Here is a 19,273-nt window from a genome sequence, read left to right as displayed (position 1 = left end):
GTCCCATAGCAGAGAATCTGGCTTCACGTCAGCAGAGAATCAGTCTCTTCATGCCATAGCAGAGAATCTGGCTTCATGTCAGCAGAGAATCTGGCTTCATGTCATAGCAGAGAATCAGGCTTCACGTCACCCACCACTGGAACAGGCCACTGTCACATATTTATGCCCCGGCACCCAGACAGAGGAGAGAGGTCCCGTAACAGAGAATCTGGCTTCATGTCAGCAGAGAATCAGTATTCATGTCATAGCAGAGAATCAGGCTTCACGTCACCTACCACTGGAAAAGGCCACTGTCACATATTTAGGCCCCAGCACCCAGACAGAGGAGAGAGGTCCCGTAACAGAGAATCTGGCTTCATGTCAGCACAGAATCAGTCTTCATGTCATAGCAGAGAATCAGGCTTCCCGTCACCCACCACTGGAACAGGCCACTGTCACATATTTAGGCCCAGGCACCCAGGCAGAGGAGAGAGGTCCCGTAACAGAGAATCTGGCTTCATGTCAGCAGAGAATCAGTCTTCATGTCATAGCAGAGAATCAGGCTTCACGTCACCCACCACTGGAACAGGCCACTGTCACATATTTAGGCCCCAACACCCAGACAGAGGAGAGAGGTCCCGTAACAGAGAATCTGGCTTCATGTCAGCAGAGAATAATAGCAACGGAGCGAGGCGCAGACATAGCGCAGGGCGTACTGACTTAGGGGGAAGACTGTAGGCTAGTAAGGGGTTAATGATGCTGGGTTGGTGTATGGTTGGGGGCTGGGCTGCTGGATGGAGTGGGGGGAGCTGGTAATTTCGCGGGCTGTATATAAATAACTGAGGGAGGGGCTACTGGTCAGTTGCCAGCTTGAGCCAGCAAGTTTTTCCCACCCTCCCGCCCTTGTATTGGTGGTAGCCCTGTGGCAGTTTAGAAGGGGCTGCTTGATATGGGATCCTGGGGGAGCAATTCAATGGTTAAGAGATGCAGGACATGTTGGAGCCTGCATCTTATATGGTTTGTTAATACCGAGGATGGGGCTCCTGTTTGGGCTACAAGGCCTACAGGAGGGATACTGGTATACTTCAAGGAGTTGGTGCCCTTGGGTCGGTGAGTGCGGCCAAGGGTAAGCTTGAAGTACGAGGTGAGGCGGTGAAGGAGGATACTGCTAGTTTGGGTTGCCCTCCAGGATCCTTGTTACGGTGCAGTAGGTGATAATGTTGAGGGATGTTTAATAAGTGCCTGCTGTTATTATTGTTATTATTATTCATGTTATATGGTGAAAGATGTTGCTTTAATGTGTGGAATAATAAAGTTTTGCCGTCATGGTCATTTTACCAAGCAAGTAGGTGTTGGCGTGATTATTTATAGGGGATCTGGGTAGGTATCAGTAGACGGAGGAAATTCTTCCATCCTATTAAGTCATAATAGCAACGGAGCGAGGCGCAGACATAGCGCAGGGCGTACTGACTTAGGGGGAAGACTGTAGGCTAGTAAGGGGTTAATGATGCTGGGTTGGTGTATGGTTGGGGGCTGGGATGCTGGATGGAGTGGGGGGAGCTGGTAATTTCGCGGGCTGTATATAAATAACTGAGGGAGGGGCTACTGGTCAGTTGCCAGCTTGTTTTTCCCACCCTCCCGCCCTTGTATTGGTGGTAGCCCTGTGGCAGTTTAGAAGGGGCTGCTTGATATGGGATCCTGGAGGAGCAATTCAATGGTTAAGAGATGCAGGACATGTTGGAGCCTGCATCTCATATGGTTTGTTAATACCGAGGATGGGGCTCCTGTTTGAACTACAAGGCCTACAGGAGGGATACTGGTATACTTTAAGGAGTTGGTGCCCTTGGGTCGGTGAGTGCGGCCAAGGGTAAGCTTGAAGTACGAGGTGAGGCGGTGAAGGAGGATACTGCTAGTTTGGGTTGCCCTCCAGGATCCTTGTTACGGTGCAGTAGGTGATAATGTTGAGGGATGTTTAATAAGTGCCTGCTGTTATTATTGTTATTATTATTCATGTTATATGGTGAAAGATGTTGCTTTAATGTGTGGAATAATAAAGTTTGGCCGTCATGGTCATTTTACCAAGCAAGTAGGTGTTGGCCTGATTATTTAAATGGGATCTGGGTAGGTATCAGTAGACGGAGGAAATTCTTCCATCCTATTAAGTCATCAATCTTCATGTCATAGCAGAGAATCAGGCATCACGTCACCCACCACTGGAACAGGCCACTGTCACATATTTAGGCCCCGACACCCAGGCAGAGGAGAGAGGTCCCGTAACAGAGAATCTGGCTTCATGTCAGCACAGAATCAGTCTTCATGTTATAGCAGAGAATCAGGCTTCACGTCACCCACCACTGGAACAGGCCACTGTCACATATTTAGGCCCAGGCACCCAGGCAGAGGAGAGAGGTCCCGTAACAGAGAATCTGGCTTCATGTCAGCACAGAATCAGTCTTCATGTCATAGCAGAGAATCAGGCTTCACGTCACCCACCACTGGAACAGGCCACTGTCACATATTTAGGCCCCGGCACCCAGGCAGAGGAGAGAGGTCCCGTAACAGAGAATCTGGCTTCATGTCAGCACAGAATCAGTCTTCATGTCATAGCAGAGAATCAGGCTTCACGTCACCCACCACTGGAACAGGCCACTGTCACATATTTAGGCCCCGACACCCAGGCAGAGGAGAGAGGTCCCGTAACAGAGAATCTGGCTTCATGTCAGCACAGAATCAGTCTTCATGTTATAGCAGAGAATCAGGCTTCACGTCACCCACCACTGGAACAGGCCACTGTCACATATTTAGGCCCAGGCACCCAGGCAGAGGAGAGAGGTCCCGTAACAGAGAATCTGGCTTCATGTCAGCAGAGAATCAGTCTTCATGTCATAGCAGAGAATCAGGCTTCACATCACCCACCACTGTAACAGGCCACTGTCACATATTTAGGCCCAGGTACCCAGGCAGAGGAGAGAGGTCCCGTAACAGAGAATCTGGCTTCATGTCAGCACAGAATCAGTCTTCATGTTATAGCAGAGAATCAGGCTTCACGTCACCCACCACTGGAACAGGCCACTGTCACATATTTAGGCCCCGGCACCCGGACAGAGGAGAGGTTCATTCAACTTTGGGTTGCCCCGCAATATAATGGTAAAATGAAAATAAAAATAGGATTGAATGAGGAAGTGCCCTGGAGTACAATAATATATTGTTAAGGGGAGGTAGTTAATGTCTAATCTGCACAAGGGATGGACAGGTCCTGTGGGATCCATGCCTGGTTCATTTTTATGAACGTCAGCTTGTCCACATTGGCTGTAGACAGGCGGCTGCGTTTGTCATTAATGACGCCCCCTGCCGTGCTGAATACACGTTCAGACAAAACGCTGTCCGCCGGGCAGGCCAGCACCTCCAAGGCATAAAAGGCTAGCTCTGGCCACGTGGACAATTTGGAGACCCAGAAGTTGAATGGGGCCGAACCATCAGTCAGTACGTGGAGGGGTGTGCACAGGTACTGTTCCACCATGTTATTGAAATGTTGCCTTCTGCTAACACGTTCCGTATCAGGTGGTGGTGCAGTAAGCTGTGGCGTGGTGACAAAACTTTCCACATCTCTGCCATGCTAACCCTGCCCTCAGAGGAGCTGGCTGTGACACAGCTGCGTTGGCGACCTCTTGCTCCTCCTCTGCCTTCGCCTTGGGCTTCCACTGGTTACCCTGTGACATTTGGGAATGCTCTCAGTAGCGCGTCTACCAACGTGCGCTTGTACTCGCGCATCTTCCTATCACGCTCCAGTGTAGGAAGTAAGGTGGGCACATTGTCTTTGTACCGGGGATCCAGCAGGGTGGCAACCCAGTAGTCCGCACACGTTAAAATGTGGGCAACTCTGCTGTCGTTGCGCAGGCACTGCAGCATGTAGTCGCTCATGTGTGCCAGGCTGCCCAGAGGTAAGGACAAGCTGTCCTCTGTGGGAGGCGTATCGTCATCGTCCTGTGTTTCCCCCCAGCCACGCACCAGTGATGGGCCCGAGCTGCGTTGGGTGCCAGCCCGCTGTGAACATGCTTCATCCTCATCCTCCTCATCCTTGTCCTCCTCGTCCTCCAGTAGTGGGCCCTGTCTGGCCACATTTGTGCCTGGCCTCTGCTGTTGCAAAAAACCTCCCTCTGAGTCACTTCGAAGAGACTGGCCTGAAAGTGCTAAAAATGACCCCTCTTCCTCCTCTTCCTCCTGGGCCACCTATTCTTCCATCATCGCCCTAAGTGTTTTCTCAAGGAGACATAGAAGTGGTATTGTAACGCTGATAACGGCGTCATCGCCACTGGCCATGTTGGTGGAGTACTCGAAACAGCGCAACAGGGCACACAGGTCTCGCATGGAGGCCCAGTCATTGGTGGTGAAGTGGGGCTGATCCGCAGTGCGACTGACCCCTGCGTGCTGCAGATGAAACTCCACTATGGCCTGCTGCTGCTCGCACAGTCTGTTCAGCATGTGCAAGGTGGAGTTCCACCTGGTGGGCACGTCGCATATGAGGTGGTTAGCGGGAAGGCCGAAGTTACGCTGTAGCGCAGACAGGCGAGCAGCGGCAGGGTGTGAACGCCGGAAGCGCGAACAGACGGCCCGCACTTTATGCAGCAGCTCTGACATGTCAGGGTAGTTGTGAATGAACTTCTGCACCACCAAATTCAGCACATGCGCCAGGCAAGGGATGTGCGTCAAACCGGCTAGTCCCAGAGCTGCAATGAGATTTCGCCCATTATCGCACACCACCAGGCCAGGCTTGAGGCTCACCGGCAGCAACCACTCGTCGGTCTGTTGTTCTATACCCCCCACAACTCCTGTGCGGTGTGGGGCCTGTCCCCCAAACATATGAGTTTCAGAACGGCCTGCTGACGTTTACCCCGGGCTGTGCTGAAGTTGGTGGTGAAGGTGGGTGGCTGACTGGATGAGCAGGTGGAAGAAGAGGAGGAGGAAGCTGAGTAGGAGGAGGAGGAGACAGGAGGCAAAGAATGTTGCCCTGCGATCCTTGGCGGAGGAAAGACGTGCGCCAAACAGCTCTCCGCCTGGGGCCCAGACGCCACTACATTTACCCAGTGTGCAGTTAGGGAGATATAGCGTCCCTGGCCGTGCTTACTGGTCCACGTATCTGTGGTTAGGTGGACCTTGCCACAGATGGCGTTGAGCAGTGCACACTTGATTTTATCGGATACTTCGTTGTGCAGGGAAGGCACGGCTCTCTTGGAGAAGTAGTGCCGGCTGGGAACAACATACTGTGGGACAGCAAGCGACATGAGCTGTTTGAAGCTGGGTGTCCACCAGCCTAAATGACAGCATTTCATAGGACAGTAGTTGAGAAATGCTGGCATTCAGGGCCAGGGATCGATGGTGGCTAGGTGGGAATTTACGCTTTCTCTCAAATGTTTGTGAGATGGAGAGCTGAACGCTGCCGTGTGACATGGTTGAGATGCTTGGTGACGCAGGTGGTGGTGTTGGTGGTACATCCCATGTTTGCTGGGCGGCAAGTGCCAACGTCCCTCCAGAGGCGGAGGAAGAGGCCGAGGCGGCGGCAGCAGCAGAAGAGGCCGAGGCGGCAGCAGCAGAAGAGGTAGCAGGGGGAGTCTGAGTGACTTCCTTGTTTTTAAGGTGTTTACTCCACTGCAGTTCATGCTTTGCATGCAGGTGCCTGGTCATGCAGGTTGTGCTAAGGTTCAGAACGTTAATGCCTCGCTTCAGACTCTGATGGCACAGCGTGCAAACCACTCAGGTCTTGTCGTCAGCACATTGTTTGAAGAAGTGCCATGCCAGGGAACTCCTTGAAGCTGCCTTTGGGGTGCTCGGTCGCAGATGGCGGCGGTCAGTAGCAGGCGGAGTCTCTTGGCGGCGGGTGTTCTGATTTTGCCCACTGCTCCCTCGTTTGCTACGCTGTTGGCTCGGTCTCACGACTGCCTCTTCCTCTGAACTGTGAAAGTCAGTGTCACGACCTTCATTCCATGTGGGGTCTAGGACCTCATCGTCCCCTGCATCGTCTTCCACCCAGTCTTGATCCCAGACCTCCTGTTCAGTCTGCACACTGCAGAAAGACGCAGCAGTTGGCACCTGTGTTTCGTCATCATCAGAGACGTGCTGAGGTGGTATTCCCATGTCCTCAACATCAGGAAACATAAGTGGTTGTGCGTTAGTGCATTCTATCTCTTCCACCCCTGGGGAAGGGCTAGGTGGATGCCCTTGGGAAACCCTGGCAGCAGAGTCTTCAAACAGCATAAGAGACTGCTGCATAGCTTGAGGCTCAGACAGTTTCCCTGATATGCATGGGGGTGATGTGACAGACTGATGGGCTTGGTTTTCATGCGCCATCTGTGCGCTTTCTGCAGAAGACTGGGTGGGAGATAATGTGAACGTGCTGGATCCACTGTCGGCCACCCAATTGACTAATGCCTGTACCTGCTCAGGCCTTATCATCCTTAGAACGGCATTGGGCCCCACAAAATATCGCTGTAAATTCTGCTGGCTACTGGGACCTGAGGTAGTTGGTTCACTAGGACGTGTGGCTGTGGCAGAACGGCCACGTCCTCTCCCAGCACCAGAGGGTCCACTAACACCACCACGACCATGTCCTCGTCCGCGTCCCTTACTAGATGTTTTCCTCATTGTTACCGTTCACCACAATAAGAAAAATATTATTCGGGCCAATGTATTGAATTAAAATTCAGGCCTTTTTTTACAGACACCTAACACTGTCTGGCTATCTATTTAGGTACCGTATTACACTAATACAGGCACAGCAGTAATGACAGATTTAGCTGACTATAAATGTGAGGCCTATTTTTTAGGCGCTGTGTGACAGGTATACGTTTAATCACAGAATTAGACTTGGATCTGCACTGTAGCGTGTGTATTAAGTTTTTCAGAATGACCCTATCAGCACCTTGAATCTAATATACCCTTTTAGGGATAGATTTAAAGTAGGCCTGATACAGCAGAAACCACTAATTTTGAGAATTGCAAATTTGGCAATTGTTTTTCAACCCAGAACAAAAACTGTGCTTTTACGGTCACTAAAAATAACTTGACCAGCTAAAACAGTACTGATTTGGATGAATATAAATGTGAGGCCTATTTTTTAGGCGCTGTGTGACAAGTATATGTTTAATCACAGAATTAGACTTGTATCTGCACTGTAGCGTGTGTGTTAAGTTTTTCAGAATGACCCTATCAGCACCTTGAATCTAATATACCCTTTTAGGGATAGATTTAAAGTAGGTCTGATACAGCAGAAACCACTAATTTTGAGAATTGCAAATTTGGGAATTGTTTTTCAACCCAGAACAAAAACTGTGCTTTGACGGTCACTAAAAATAACTGGACCAGCTAAAACAGTACAGATTTGGATGAATATACAGTGGCGGAAATAATTATTTGACCCCTCACTGATTTTGTAAGTTTGTCCAATGACAAAGAAATGAAAAGTCTCAGAACAGTATCATTTCAATGGTAGGTTTATTGTAACAGTGGCAGATAGCACATCAAAAGGAAAATCGAAAAAATAACTTTAAATAAAAGATAGCAACTGATTTGCATTTCATTGAGTGAAATAAGTATTTGAACCCCTACCAACCATTAAGAGTTCTGGCTCCCACAGAGTGGTTAGACACTTCTACTCAATTAGTCACCCTCATTAAGGACACCTGTCTTAACTAGTCACCTGTATAAAAGACACCTGTCCACAGAATCAATCAATCAAGCAGACTCCAAACTCTCCAACATGGGAAAGACCAAAGAGCTGTCCAAGGATGTCAGAGACAAAATTGTAGACCTGCACAAGGCTGGAATGGGCTACAAAACCATTAGCAAGAAGCTGGGAGAGAAGGTGACAACTGTTGGTGCGATTGTTCGAAAATGGAAGGAGCACAAAATGACCATCAATCGACCTCGCTCTGGGGCTCCACGCAAGATCTCACCTCGTGGGGTGTCAATGGTTCTGAGAAAGGTGAAAAAGCATCCTAGAACTACACGGGAGGAGTTAGTTAATGACCTCAAATTAGCAGGGACCACAGTCACCAAGAAAACCATTGGAAACACATTACACCGCAATGGATTAAAATCCTGCAGGGCTCGCAAGGTCCCCCTGCTCAGGAAGGCACATGTGCAGGCCCGTCTGAAGTTTGCCAATGAACACCTGAATGATTCAGAGAGTGACTGGGAGAAGGTGCTGTGGTCTGATGAGACCAAAATAGAGCTCTTTGGCATTAACTCAACTCGCTGTGTTTGGAGGAAGAAAAATGCTGCCTATGACCCCCAAAACACCGTCCCCACCGTCAAGCATGGGGGTGGAAACATTTTGCTTTGGGGGTGTTTTTCTGCTAAGGGCACAGGACAACTTATTCGCATAAACGGGAAAATGGACGGAGCCATGTATCGTGAAATCCTGAGCGACAACCTCCTTCCCTCTGCCAGGAAACTGAAAATGGGTCGTGGATGGGTGTTCCAGCACGACAATGACACAAAACATACAGCAAAGGCAACAAAGGAGTGGCTCAAGAAGAAGCACATTAAGGTCATGGAGTGGCCTAGTCAGTCTCTGGACCTTAATCCAATCGAAAACCTATGGAGGGAGCTCAAGCTCAGAGTTGCACAGAGACAGCCTCGAAACCTTAGGGATTTAGAGATGATCTGCAAAGAGGAGTGGACCAACATTCCACCTAAAATGTGCGCAAACTTGGTCATCAATTACAAGAAACGTTTGACCTCTGTGCTTGCAAACAAGGGTTTTTCCACCAAGTATTAAGTCTTTTTTTGTTAGAGGGTTCAAATACTTATTTCACTCAATGAAATGCAAATCAGTTGCTATCTTTTATTTAAAGTTATTTTTTCGATTTTCCTTTTGATGTGCTATCTGCCACTGTTACAATAAACCTACCATTGAAATGATACTGTTCTGAGACTTTTCATTTCTTTGTCATTGGACAAACTTACAAAATCAGTGAGGGGTCAAATAATTATTTCCGCCACTGTAAATGTCAGGCCTATTTTTTAGGCGCTGGGTGACAGGCTCAACTTGCCCCTGATGTAGTATATGGCCAAAAAATAACCACACTATTGATGGTTAAATGCACTTGGGTGACACAGGCTCAGCCTGCACCTAATGTAGTATATGGCCAAAAAATAACCACACTATTGATGGTTAAATGCACTTGATGAAAGCTTGACCCTGATGTAGGATATAGCAAAAAATAACCACACTATTGATGGTTAAATGCACTTGGTGGTAGCTTGTGCTGGCGCACCACAAGCCACAGAATGGCAGCCGATCATCCCAGAAAAAAGTGACTGAAAAACGCTCTGGGCAGCCTAAAAACACTGAGCAATTGAATAGAAGCAGTTCAATGATCCACAGCTGTAGATCGGTCACTGAATGAAGTCTTTTGGAGGAGTTAATCACTGCCTAATCTCGCCCTAACGTCGCAGCTGCAACCTCTCCCTACGCTTGTATCAGCAGAGTGACGTGCAGCGCTACGTGACCCAAGCTTATATAGAGGCTGGGTCACATGCTGCACTGGCCAATCACAGCCATGCCAATAGTAGGCATGGCTGTGATGGCCTCTTGGGGCAAGTAGTATGACGCTTGTTGATTGGCTGCTTTGCAGCCTTTCAAAAAGCGCCAAGAAAGCACCGAACCCGGACTTTTACGAAAATGTTTGAGTTTGGGTCCGTGTCACGGACACCCCAAAATTCGGTACGAACCCGAACTATACAGTTCGGGTCCGCTCATCCCTATTCAGGAGGAATATAAATATATTGTGGTCGCTATTACATAGTGTGTCTCAAACAGTAACATTTCTAACTAGATGCAACATTGCAAATTATCAGCATCGCCCCTAATGTGATCTTCTACAAACTGGCCCATAAAGTGGTCCTGCAGCAAGTTGAGGAATCTTCTCCCCTTTGCGGTTGAGGCAGAACCATGACCCCAGTCAATGTTTGGAAAGTTAAAATCTCACATTATGACCAATGTACCAGCCTATGCAGCCCTCTGTATTTGGTTTTACAGTTGAACTTCTATCTTCTCTGTGATGTTGGGGGTCTATATATTGTACCCAGTATTATTTTTTCAGTGTTTATATCCCTTTGTAATTCCACCCTTAAGGTTTCAACATCCTCACCATCTTCATCCACAATTGCCTCTTTCACACTCGCCTTCATATGACTCCACACATACAAGCACACGCCACCACCTTTCCGCCTTTTCTATTGACCCTGTCTTTCCTGAATAGTGTAAAACCCTGAATATTAACATCCCAGTCATGTGAGGAGTCCAACCATGCCTCAGCTACACCAACTACGTCTATGTGTTCCTCCAGTACCATAGCTTCCAGCAACCCCATTTTGCTTGCTAGACTTCTGGCATTTGTGAAAATACATTTTAAATTACTATTTAATTTCTCACATTCAGTTCCTGTAAAGTGAATGTCTGTGATTTAGTGGGTACCTAGGTTGATATTGTTGATATGTAGCAGGTCCATGTTATCAGCAGCTCTATTTTTCATCCGTGTACAGTTTTGCCCAGTCACCTCCCTACTTTCCTCACTAAATCCCCACTGTCCCCTCCTATATCCCACTCTCTATCTACACTATCTAACCCCTTATTAGTATGAGCCCCCTCCCTCCTCCAGATCTTAGTTTAAATGCTCCTCCAGCTGTCTTGCCATTTTTTTACCCAGAGCAGATGCACCCTCCCAGTCCGTCACTACTGTAGTGTCTGTAGCCGACAGAGAAGTCAGCCCAGTTCTCCATGAACCCAAACCCGTCCAGATACAGCTTTCATTGTATATATTATACTCATTATCTTCAAACCCTTATTTGCAGGTGCAAACCACCTTGCAGACTACTGATGAGTTACAAGAGAAGCCTTGTGCTGAGTGTGAATATAGCAGTTGTATCTCCGCAGAGGAGAGCAAAACTTTCTACTGGAACATGAAAGCCTCCAAACTAGGTATGACTAAGTCTGAGAATATACTTGTTAAATGGTTTATCAAGCCAATTAACGTTTTTTAAATGCTGCAACTGGTGTAAAATAATAAAATACATTATTTTTTTTATTTTTATTTTACACTATGTTATGTATATCAGGTGCTGCAATCATGCAATCATGTATGAACGCTGCCTCTGAGGGGGTTCAATGACGGGGGTGGCGCAAACACCGCTCCCTGTCATTGCATCCACTACTTACAAAGAAATGCACTTTGTGACTAAGTAATTCGTCGCAAAGCAAACTTTTTTGTAAAATTCAGCGAAGAAGCCGAATCAAATTTTCTAATACTTTGCTCATCTCTAAAAATAAGTCATACTTCACTATTTCAATTGCTTTTATTCTTCTTGAACCCCATCAATCTCTGTTCCTGGCCCCTCTTGACAATGAAATGAATGCTCAGCCAGTCTCTAGCTGAAGAGGTGACCCATCTCAGCCAGTGTTTGACTGAGCAGTCATTTCATGTTTGTCAGGCGAGACCAGGAAGCAGAGACCAATGAGGGACTGGGAAGCATAGGAACAGTAGTGGTGAGGGATCAGGGAGAGGAGTATAGCCTATTTTAATATTTGAAACTATTCTCAGCCTTTAAAAAAAAAAAAATATTGGACGTACAACCCGCTGTTTTTCAGCTTCTATCTTATGACCTAAACACCTGGATGCATGCTTCTGAACTGAACATAAATCACTGTAGGACAACAATTTAGCCAGATGCAGTACATGAATTTTTGCATTAATTTGACTGAACAACAGAAATGGCCTTTTTATATTTAGCTTTAAAGGGGTTGTCTTAAGTAGGAAACTCCTGTCCATATGCATATTAGGACATGTGGACATCACAGAGGAGGATTTCACCTTGTTTAGAAAAATAGGCCCATTCAGTTCAACGGATGCTATATAATACTATTGCAGATGTGTCTACCCTTACTTTTCCACACATTTTGTTAATTACCATGCCTAGCAAAGTAATGCTATTTTCTTTTCTAGTTAGGCTCATGCCAGTTATCTCAGAATGTTTAGAGCTAGGAGGAAAGGTGATGAAAGCCATATCTCTAGCACAGATGAGCAAATTTCTCGAAATTCATGTATTCTGATTTGTGGTAGAGGCTAAAGGCAACTGACGAGGAGGAGCACCTAAACCCTTGTCCTAAGCTGGCTGAGTTGTGCCGGGAGCCAGGAGCGTGGGTAAGCCTAGAAGTGGGCATACCCTAGAGGGAACTGAGGGAAAAAGGGGGGGTGGGTGTAATCCGGAAGCGCCCTGAGGAGACAGGGGCCGGCGCTTAAGAGAGGGCAGACGCCCCTCCCACAAATCCAGGCTGACACGTAAGCCTTCTAACTTGTGGTAGAGGCTAAAGGCAACTGACAAGGAGGAGCAGCTAAACCCTTGTCCTAAGCTGGCTGAGTTGTGCCGGGAGCCAGGAGCGTGGGTAAGCCTAGAAGTAGGCAAAAAAAGAGCGAGGAGACTGGAAAGTGTGAAAACCATTTAATATGCCACTGAGGAAGAGGGAGGACCCTCGAAACGCGTCTGGTTGGTTCCTGCGAGTAAAGATTACCCACCCGAATCAGATTGTAATAACTGCCGAAGGATTACCACACAGCTTGTAACGGCATCCAGTGCAAACCTAGCTGGATCCAGCCATCGCGAGACTACGCGAGACTACGCGAACTCCGGAAATCACTTCCTGACTGGTGACACGCAGGGAAGCAACCTTGTGGAACGCCGAGACCGGCGAGAGGTAACCCCTGCATTATTGGACCCTGTGTCAACCCGGGAGAACTAAGAGACCCAGAACCTATGAGAGTGACACCCCCAAAGAGGACAGTCACAACTAAGGGCAAGGTAAGAGGGTTTGAAGAACTAGGGGGACGCCCCAGTTTCAAAACCCGACCACTTTTTACCTAAACCCTTATCTTCTGGTGCATAGAGGAATTGTTACTGAATGGAAACAACATTATTACCTCATCTGAGGAATTGCTACTAGGTCTTTATAAGATCACACGCTACACCAACCACCAAAGATTATTATATCTTTATTTCTTGTCACACATATCCCCCACAGGATACTTTTATTTTCCACAGGTTTTTTTCACTCTTCTGCAGGATACCCATATTCTGCACTGGACTTTTCCACACAGGACTTTATTGTTATTATTTGTATATCTTGGCACTATATGCACTTATAGGAATTGACCTAGAGCCTATTATCCATTTAGTTAGTCAATATAAGGAAGACACATAACCAGATTTATATATTGTCCCCAGTGCTTTTTATGTCAAAATTTTATGTGGATATTTTATTGTAAATTTTATGTATATCATTATATAAAGCTACTACTTATAGACCTGCCAGCTGGTGAGTGCCTGCTTTTATTTACAATTTATCCAAATCTTTATGCGGGATGAACAGGTGAATCATCCAAAAAGCAGAGCACCTTAACCACATTAACAGATACGGGTGAGCCACGATATATTTATACTATAGCCATTTAATATGCCTTCACAGCACAAGGTTACAAAAAGCCTGGGATATTTCGACATTCGGGTTAGGAATGTACCTGGCAAAACAAGAGGACCGCCACCGCCCCATCGTTTTTATTACGTGGTCCGGGACCCTGTTTTTGGAAGCCGCCGAAGCCGCCCCAATACGGAACGAATGACTGGTGATGGTGAGGGGGTTATACCCAAGGCGTGCCGCCAAGGTCCTGATATGGAATGTAAATTGGACAGAAGACAGACTACCTTCATGGAAAGGCAACAGCGGGAATTCGGGGGGAGTGTCTTGTAGCAGAGCCAACAACTGTTGAAGGACCCCGACCGGGCACCAATCATTTGAGGTCCTGAAAAACTGGACCTCCGAGGGAGGGCCATGTTGGCTGGTTTTGGTGGAAAGTAGATGGAGGATGAAATGGTCCTCGGCCCAGGTCAATTGCTGACGCAGCAGCCCTTCATGCCTGGAGGTGGCGCGAGTGAATTCGCCTGGCCTGAGGAAACTGTAGAACCCAAGGTACATAGCTGCCTTGATGACTAAGCTGCGAGAGGGCCAAAAAGGATGACCATCCAAAGCAGCAGAAAGTTTTCTAAACATTTCACCGGAGACAGGCTGTCTACGGGCAGGGGAGGCATTCCTGCTTTTCTGGATTCCCCGGAGTGCAGCCTTGACGGCCTGAATTGAAAAAATTTAACCCCCGCCTGGACGGTGGAGCATGGAGCAGTGCTGGATCCCCGCTAAATACAGTTTGATGGTATTGTATGAAAGCTTGCGGTGGAGATAGCAATGTGCAATAAAAGCCAATAAGTAGGGTATATCATCCAGAGTACCTTGCGGGAGGCTGGCCTCCATCCGGATGGAATCCAGGATGATGCCCAGGAACGTGACCCTAGTGGCGGGACCCTCAGTCTTGGCGTGGGCCACCGGCACCTGTAGACTAGAGAAAATTTGGAGCAGAGTATCCAGGTTGCCTGACCCGCCATGTGGACCCTCGATGATCAGGAAATCATCAAGGTAATGGATGATGGTAGGCAAACCACCATGATGAAGGAGGATCCAATGCAAAGCTTTGGCAAATTGGTCAAACAACCATGGACTACTCTTGGACCCAAACGTGACCCTGTTCGCAAAGTAATAGTGACCAGCCCACTTGAGTCCATAATACCCCCATAGTTGCGGTTGGACAGGAAGGAGCTTGAAGGCATCGGCGATATCCGCCTTTGCCAACCAAGAACCCCTGCCAGAGAGCACGATGGACTTAATTGCCTCATCAATAGAGGAATATTGCATTGAGAACTCCTCCAATGGAATGAGAGAATTGAGACTGGGTGTGGCAGAAGCACGAGGAGCGGAAAGATCATAAATCAAGCGCTTTTTATTGGAAGATTTTTTAGAGACCAGACCAATCGGATTGATAAGCCAGTAGGGGAAGGGGATAACATCAAGTGGGCCAATGAGGAACCCCTTAGCGACCTCCGACAGGAGCAACTCCTCAACTGCCACCGGGTCTCAAGTGGCAGACCGCAAGTTGCCGCCCTCCCAAGAGGTCTGAGGAAGGGCAATGAGGCCTGTGTGGAAGCCTTCTGTGAACCCGGACAACAGGAACTGGACGAACCCCCTGTCGGGATGGTCCTGCAGAAGGACACTGAGTAGCTCGACATTAATGTCGGCTAGTCAGGACTGCTTGACCGACCTCTTGGGGCAGGCAGAACGAGGATGAGCCCTGAAACAGGAGGAGCAGATGTGGAGAGCCCTGCAGCTGTTGAAGGCGCATCCGCCCGCATTGAAATTATTACAGACCTGGCTCCTACCCAGGTACACTATAGGGCGACCAAGCTTGTCCACCCCGGAGGTGCCCGGTTGGGAGGCCGAGGGTCCGGGCAGGGACCTAGCCTGGACGGGGTTGACAGTGTTGGGACACCAGTCGGAGGAGTGGAATATGGACTGGCATGTGGTACACAAAGGAGCCCTGAGGCCCGCAAAGTGGCGTGAGAATAGCTCCATATCGATGTTGGCCCAATTGGTGATGAACTGGAACTGGACCAGGGCAGCCGCAGCCTTTGCTGAGAAGGAGCGGTGATAGTCGTAGAACGACGAGCTGCCATACTTATGACCAAGGTCAGTGACGAGGTACAGGTAGGTATCTAACTCTTCCCTTCTTGCGGGCTGGGCTGAACAAAGGATGTCCCTGATAAGGCTAAAAGTCAGCACAAACTCGGGGATTGAGAGCTTCCTATTGAGTCGCGCGTCCTTGGCCCTGAGCACGAGTGAAACATCGCCACAGTTGATCACCCTGTTCTCGGGCACGTCTTGAGAGGCGATGAGAATAGACGCCAAGTTCATGTCCTTCCCTGCCAAAATGTCTTTTCTGATACAGTCGGGAATTAAATGAGACGCCGCCACCTGGGGGCTGAGCCCGGGCGTACCTGAGGAAAAGACCTGCAACGCCATGGGAACCACCAAAGGGTTTAATGCCTGGGGGGGCGTGGGGACCCGAGATTCCAGCACCGTCACCCTGGACTGTACGTCCGCTACCAAGCTGACCAGGGAGTCGATGGAAGCCTGTAGCTGGGACAGTGACTGCTGGATGGATGTAAACCCCGACTGGACACCCGACAGACTTGGGCTGGTCATCAGTAGCTTATATAATTCCACCTTACGAGCGTAGGCCGGGTATGGAATCCCTCTCCTGTTGAGTTCCGCCACCAGCTTCGGGATCGTCCAACTTCTCAAGGACATTGGGCCGGACTGGCCTGACACCAAAGACTCTGGAACTGACATGACGTCATCCATGTCCGAGGCCCGTGACATGCTTGGACCTGTAGAGGAAAAGACACCGCTGGATGACAAAGTCTGTATGGGAGGTAGAACGATTGGAGCCGTGAGGAGAGAGGCCTGGGGAATCCTGGAAACGTACCTGAAATTGCTGGAAAAAGCCTGAAAAGACGTATAACGAACCCGAACCTGGGCAACGTGTCGGACGAAGTTGCCTGCTATAACTTGGAAGAAAAAAGGGGGAACATGCAGACTGACCGGGGACCAGACGGTACTGATCGATGAACGAAAACTCGCGCGTGTCGGGAACGAGTGAGCGTAGGCAGCTAGGGTGTGCGGAAGGTAGAGAATGGGCGGACTGGCCATGAATGGAAGAAACTACCCCGCAGGCGACAGGAGTGACTGAACCAGGACCGAACTGCAGGAAGTTGTGGAGCGATCCCTACACCCTGGGGGACCGAAGCCGCGACTGGGGGGCCCTGAAGAGAGATTTGAGCGAAGACCCGTGGAGCCTAGGTGACCCGAGGTGAGGATGGATGGACGATCTGAAGAAGGGAGATGAGTGAACGCGGCCAGCCTGAGCGAATGGGGTGTGCCTAGCTGAGGGGCGAGAAATACGGACCTGACCAAACTCGGAAGTGCGGAACCGAGGTGAGAATGGTAGGAGTGACGACGGACGGAGCCTGAGCGAACCAGGGGAATTGACACGATGTGGAATCAGAAATACTTACCCACGTGGCCAGGTGGCGGACAGCCGAGAAGGGTGGACAAGGTTTCGGCGGACCCGGAAGATGACAGCCAGAACCTGGATGAACCTATGCGATGGTGAACCTGGGAGAACCACGACAGGTGAGATACGCATAGACAGACCGGACCTGGATGTACCAGGCTGACAAGATGAACAAAGGCTGGGCGAATTACGGCGAGACTAATAGTGAGAGACGGGCCTGGCAACCAGCCAAACTGGAGCGGACCAGACCAGGGTGCGCTGGAAGTAGGTGTCATCGCAGGGGACTGAGACTGAGGAACTTAAACACAGGAGGACAAGAACCGGATGAGGCGGAAGGACGAGACAAACAGAGAGGACAAGCCTGGGCGATCCAGGCGGACAGAGGTAGAACGAGCCTGGGCGATCCAGGCGGACAGAGGTAGAACGAGCCTGGGCGATCCAGGTGGACAGAAGTAGACAGACAGGATGATCCCCAAACCACTACAGGAACCGGCAGACAGACTGCCACATGATGAAACACACAGCAAGTGAAGCATGAAAAGGCCAGGCCTGATCTGTTGACAGATACAATGATGCAAACCAAGAAGACTGAGAGGGGGAAAGAGTATATGACGAACAATATGGCCACGGCATGATCCCCAGGCCGACCGGCCGTAATCTGAAAAAACTGCCTAGCTGTGCACTGGAACACGGGGGTAACCCTGCACCAGCTGGCAGATTGACAAACAGGACCAAGCGGAACATGGGACCGTGCCGGAGCCGTAAAGGCCGTGAGCGCACCGCACGGGAACCGCAGACAGCCGGAACAAGTGGCGAACTAATATCCCAAGTGTGTTAAAATAATCATCCAGAAATACCATATGCTTGGCCGTGAACGAAACACCCACATGATGTACAAATAAAGAGCGTACGCTGTGACGGAAGGTATGGCTGGCAGGAGATGATGGAATGTACAGAAACTGGCAACAGGCTGCTGGGAGAGAACAGGGTGACCCTGATTTTTTCAGATGACAATTTGAAGACATGAGGTTATGAACAAATGTTATGCAGGGGTTAATACAATCGTGTGTGGAGCTGACAACCAGAAGTGATTATTGCATAATTCCTAGCCATAGGCCTCATGGGACCTTCACATACAGGAGCCCAAGCCGAATCGCGACCGGAAGTGCCGCTGCTAGGAGAGCAGATGCGGGTGCCGGCTGAAGGAAACTAGGTGAAGCGGAGGAACGAGTACAGGAGACTCACCTGACCTGTCGGAGACGAGGGAGGCAACGTAGGCGGACAGAGGTAATCCGGAAGCGCCCTGAGGAGACGGGGGCAGCCGCCCCTCCCACAAATCCAGGCTGACACGTCAGCCTTCTAACTTGTGTAAAATTGATTTGGTTAACTGAGTGACTTTGCATTTTCTCATTGAGGAATATTCTAATCCAGCTAACACTGCTCTGCATTTCTGAGAAACATGTAGGAAACTTAGCATATCTTACATAAGCTGGCATCAGATAGGCTTAATGTACTTTTCTTTTTGGAAAGAAAGCCGATTTGCATACCTTTGCATTTCTGAGAACGATATTCAAAATAGCTTTCCTGACATATCTTATGTTAGCAGATGTAAGATATGTTAATTTGCATACGTTTCCCAGAAATGAAGAGCAGTGTTTGCTGGACTACAATACTCCTTATGCATAGTAGGCAGCCTCCCTAATGAGAAAGTGCAGCCCCAAAAGCATGCCAAATGGCCACTCAACTAACTATGGTAATTTTCTCTTGTAACAGTATTCTTTTGGAAGGACGGCTGTCTTGCACATCTTATGTTTCAGTGGGGTATTATGTGGGTCTCTCTCTTGTTTGTCCAAAATAAATCACAATGAATGTGGGACAAAGTCTGAACTGGTATAAATGATTAGTTATTCTTGAATCTGTACATTATGATAATAGCCACAACTTCCCCATGAGAAATCAGCTGTCCAGTAGGTTTTCCGATTGTTAGATACAAAGTTAATCAGCTTAAAAACACAAAAGGGCTCAATTATGTTTCTAAACCAAATTTTATTGCACCCAAAGAGTATCTCTTCTGTGACAATGGTTACCCCAGCTGCACTTCACCAACAACAAGGGGGTGCCTCACAGTTTGAGAAGCACTGCTCTAAATATCCATAGTAAATAATGAATATATTTGCTTCATCTTTATAATTAACATTCTTGTTCTTGGTCTGTTGTAATATTTTTCATATAAACGCTGTTTTAGGCATCATGCACAAGACCATTTTTGTGGTCCTCATCCGAGC

At 48.6% G+C, this 19,273-nt stretch overlaps 1 pseudogene; it reads left to right on the top strand.

Annotated features, from left to right (window-relative positions):
• Window positions 1–19,273, top strand: part of LOC121005492 — a 239,421-nt pseudogene that overhangs the window by 143,516 nt on the left and 76,632 nt on the right.

Source organism: Bufo bufo, chromosome 6 (genome assembly GCF_905171765.1).
Source record: "Bufo bufo chromosome 6, aBufBuf1.1, whole genome shotgun sequence".
In the NCBI taxonomy this organism is placed as follows: domain Eukaryota; kingdom Metazoa; phylum Chordata; class Amphibia; order Anura; family Bufonidae; genus Bufo; species Bufo bufo.
Note: the sequence above shows the minus strand (reverse complement) of the source record. Positions and strands in the feature narration are given on the sequence as shown.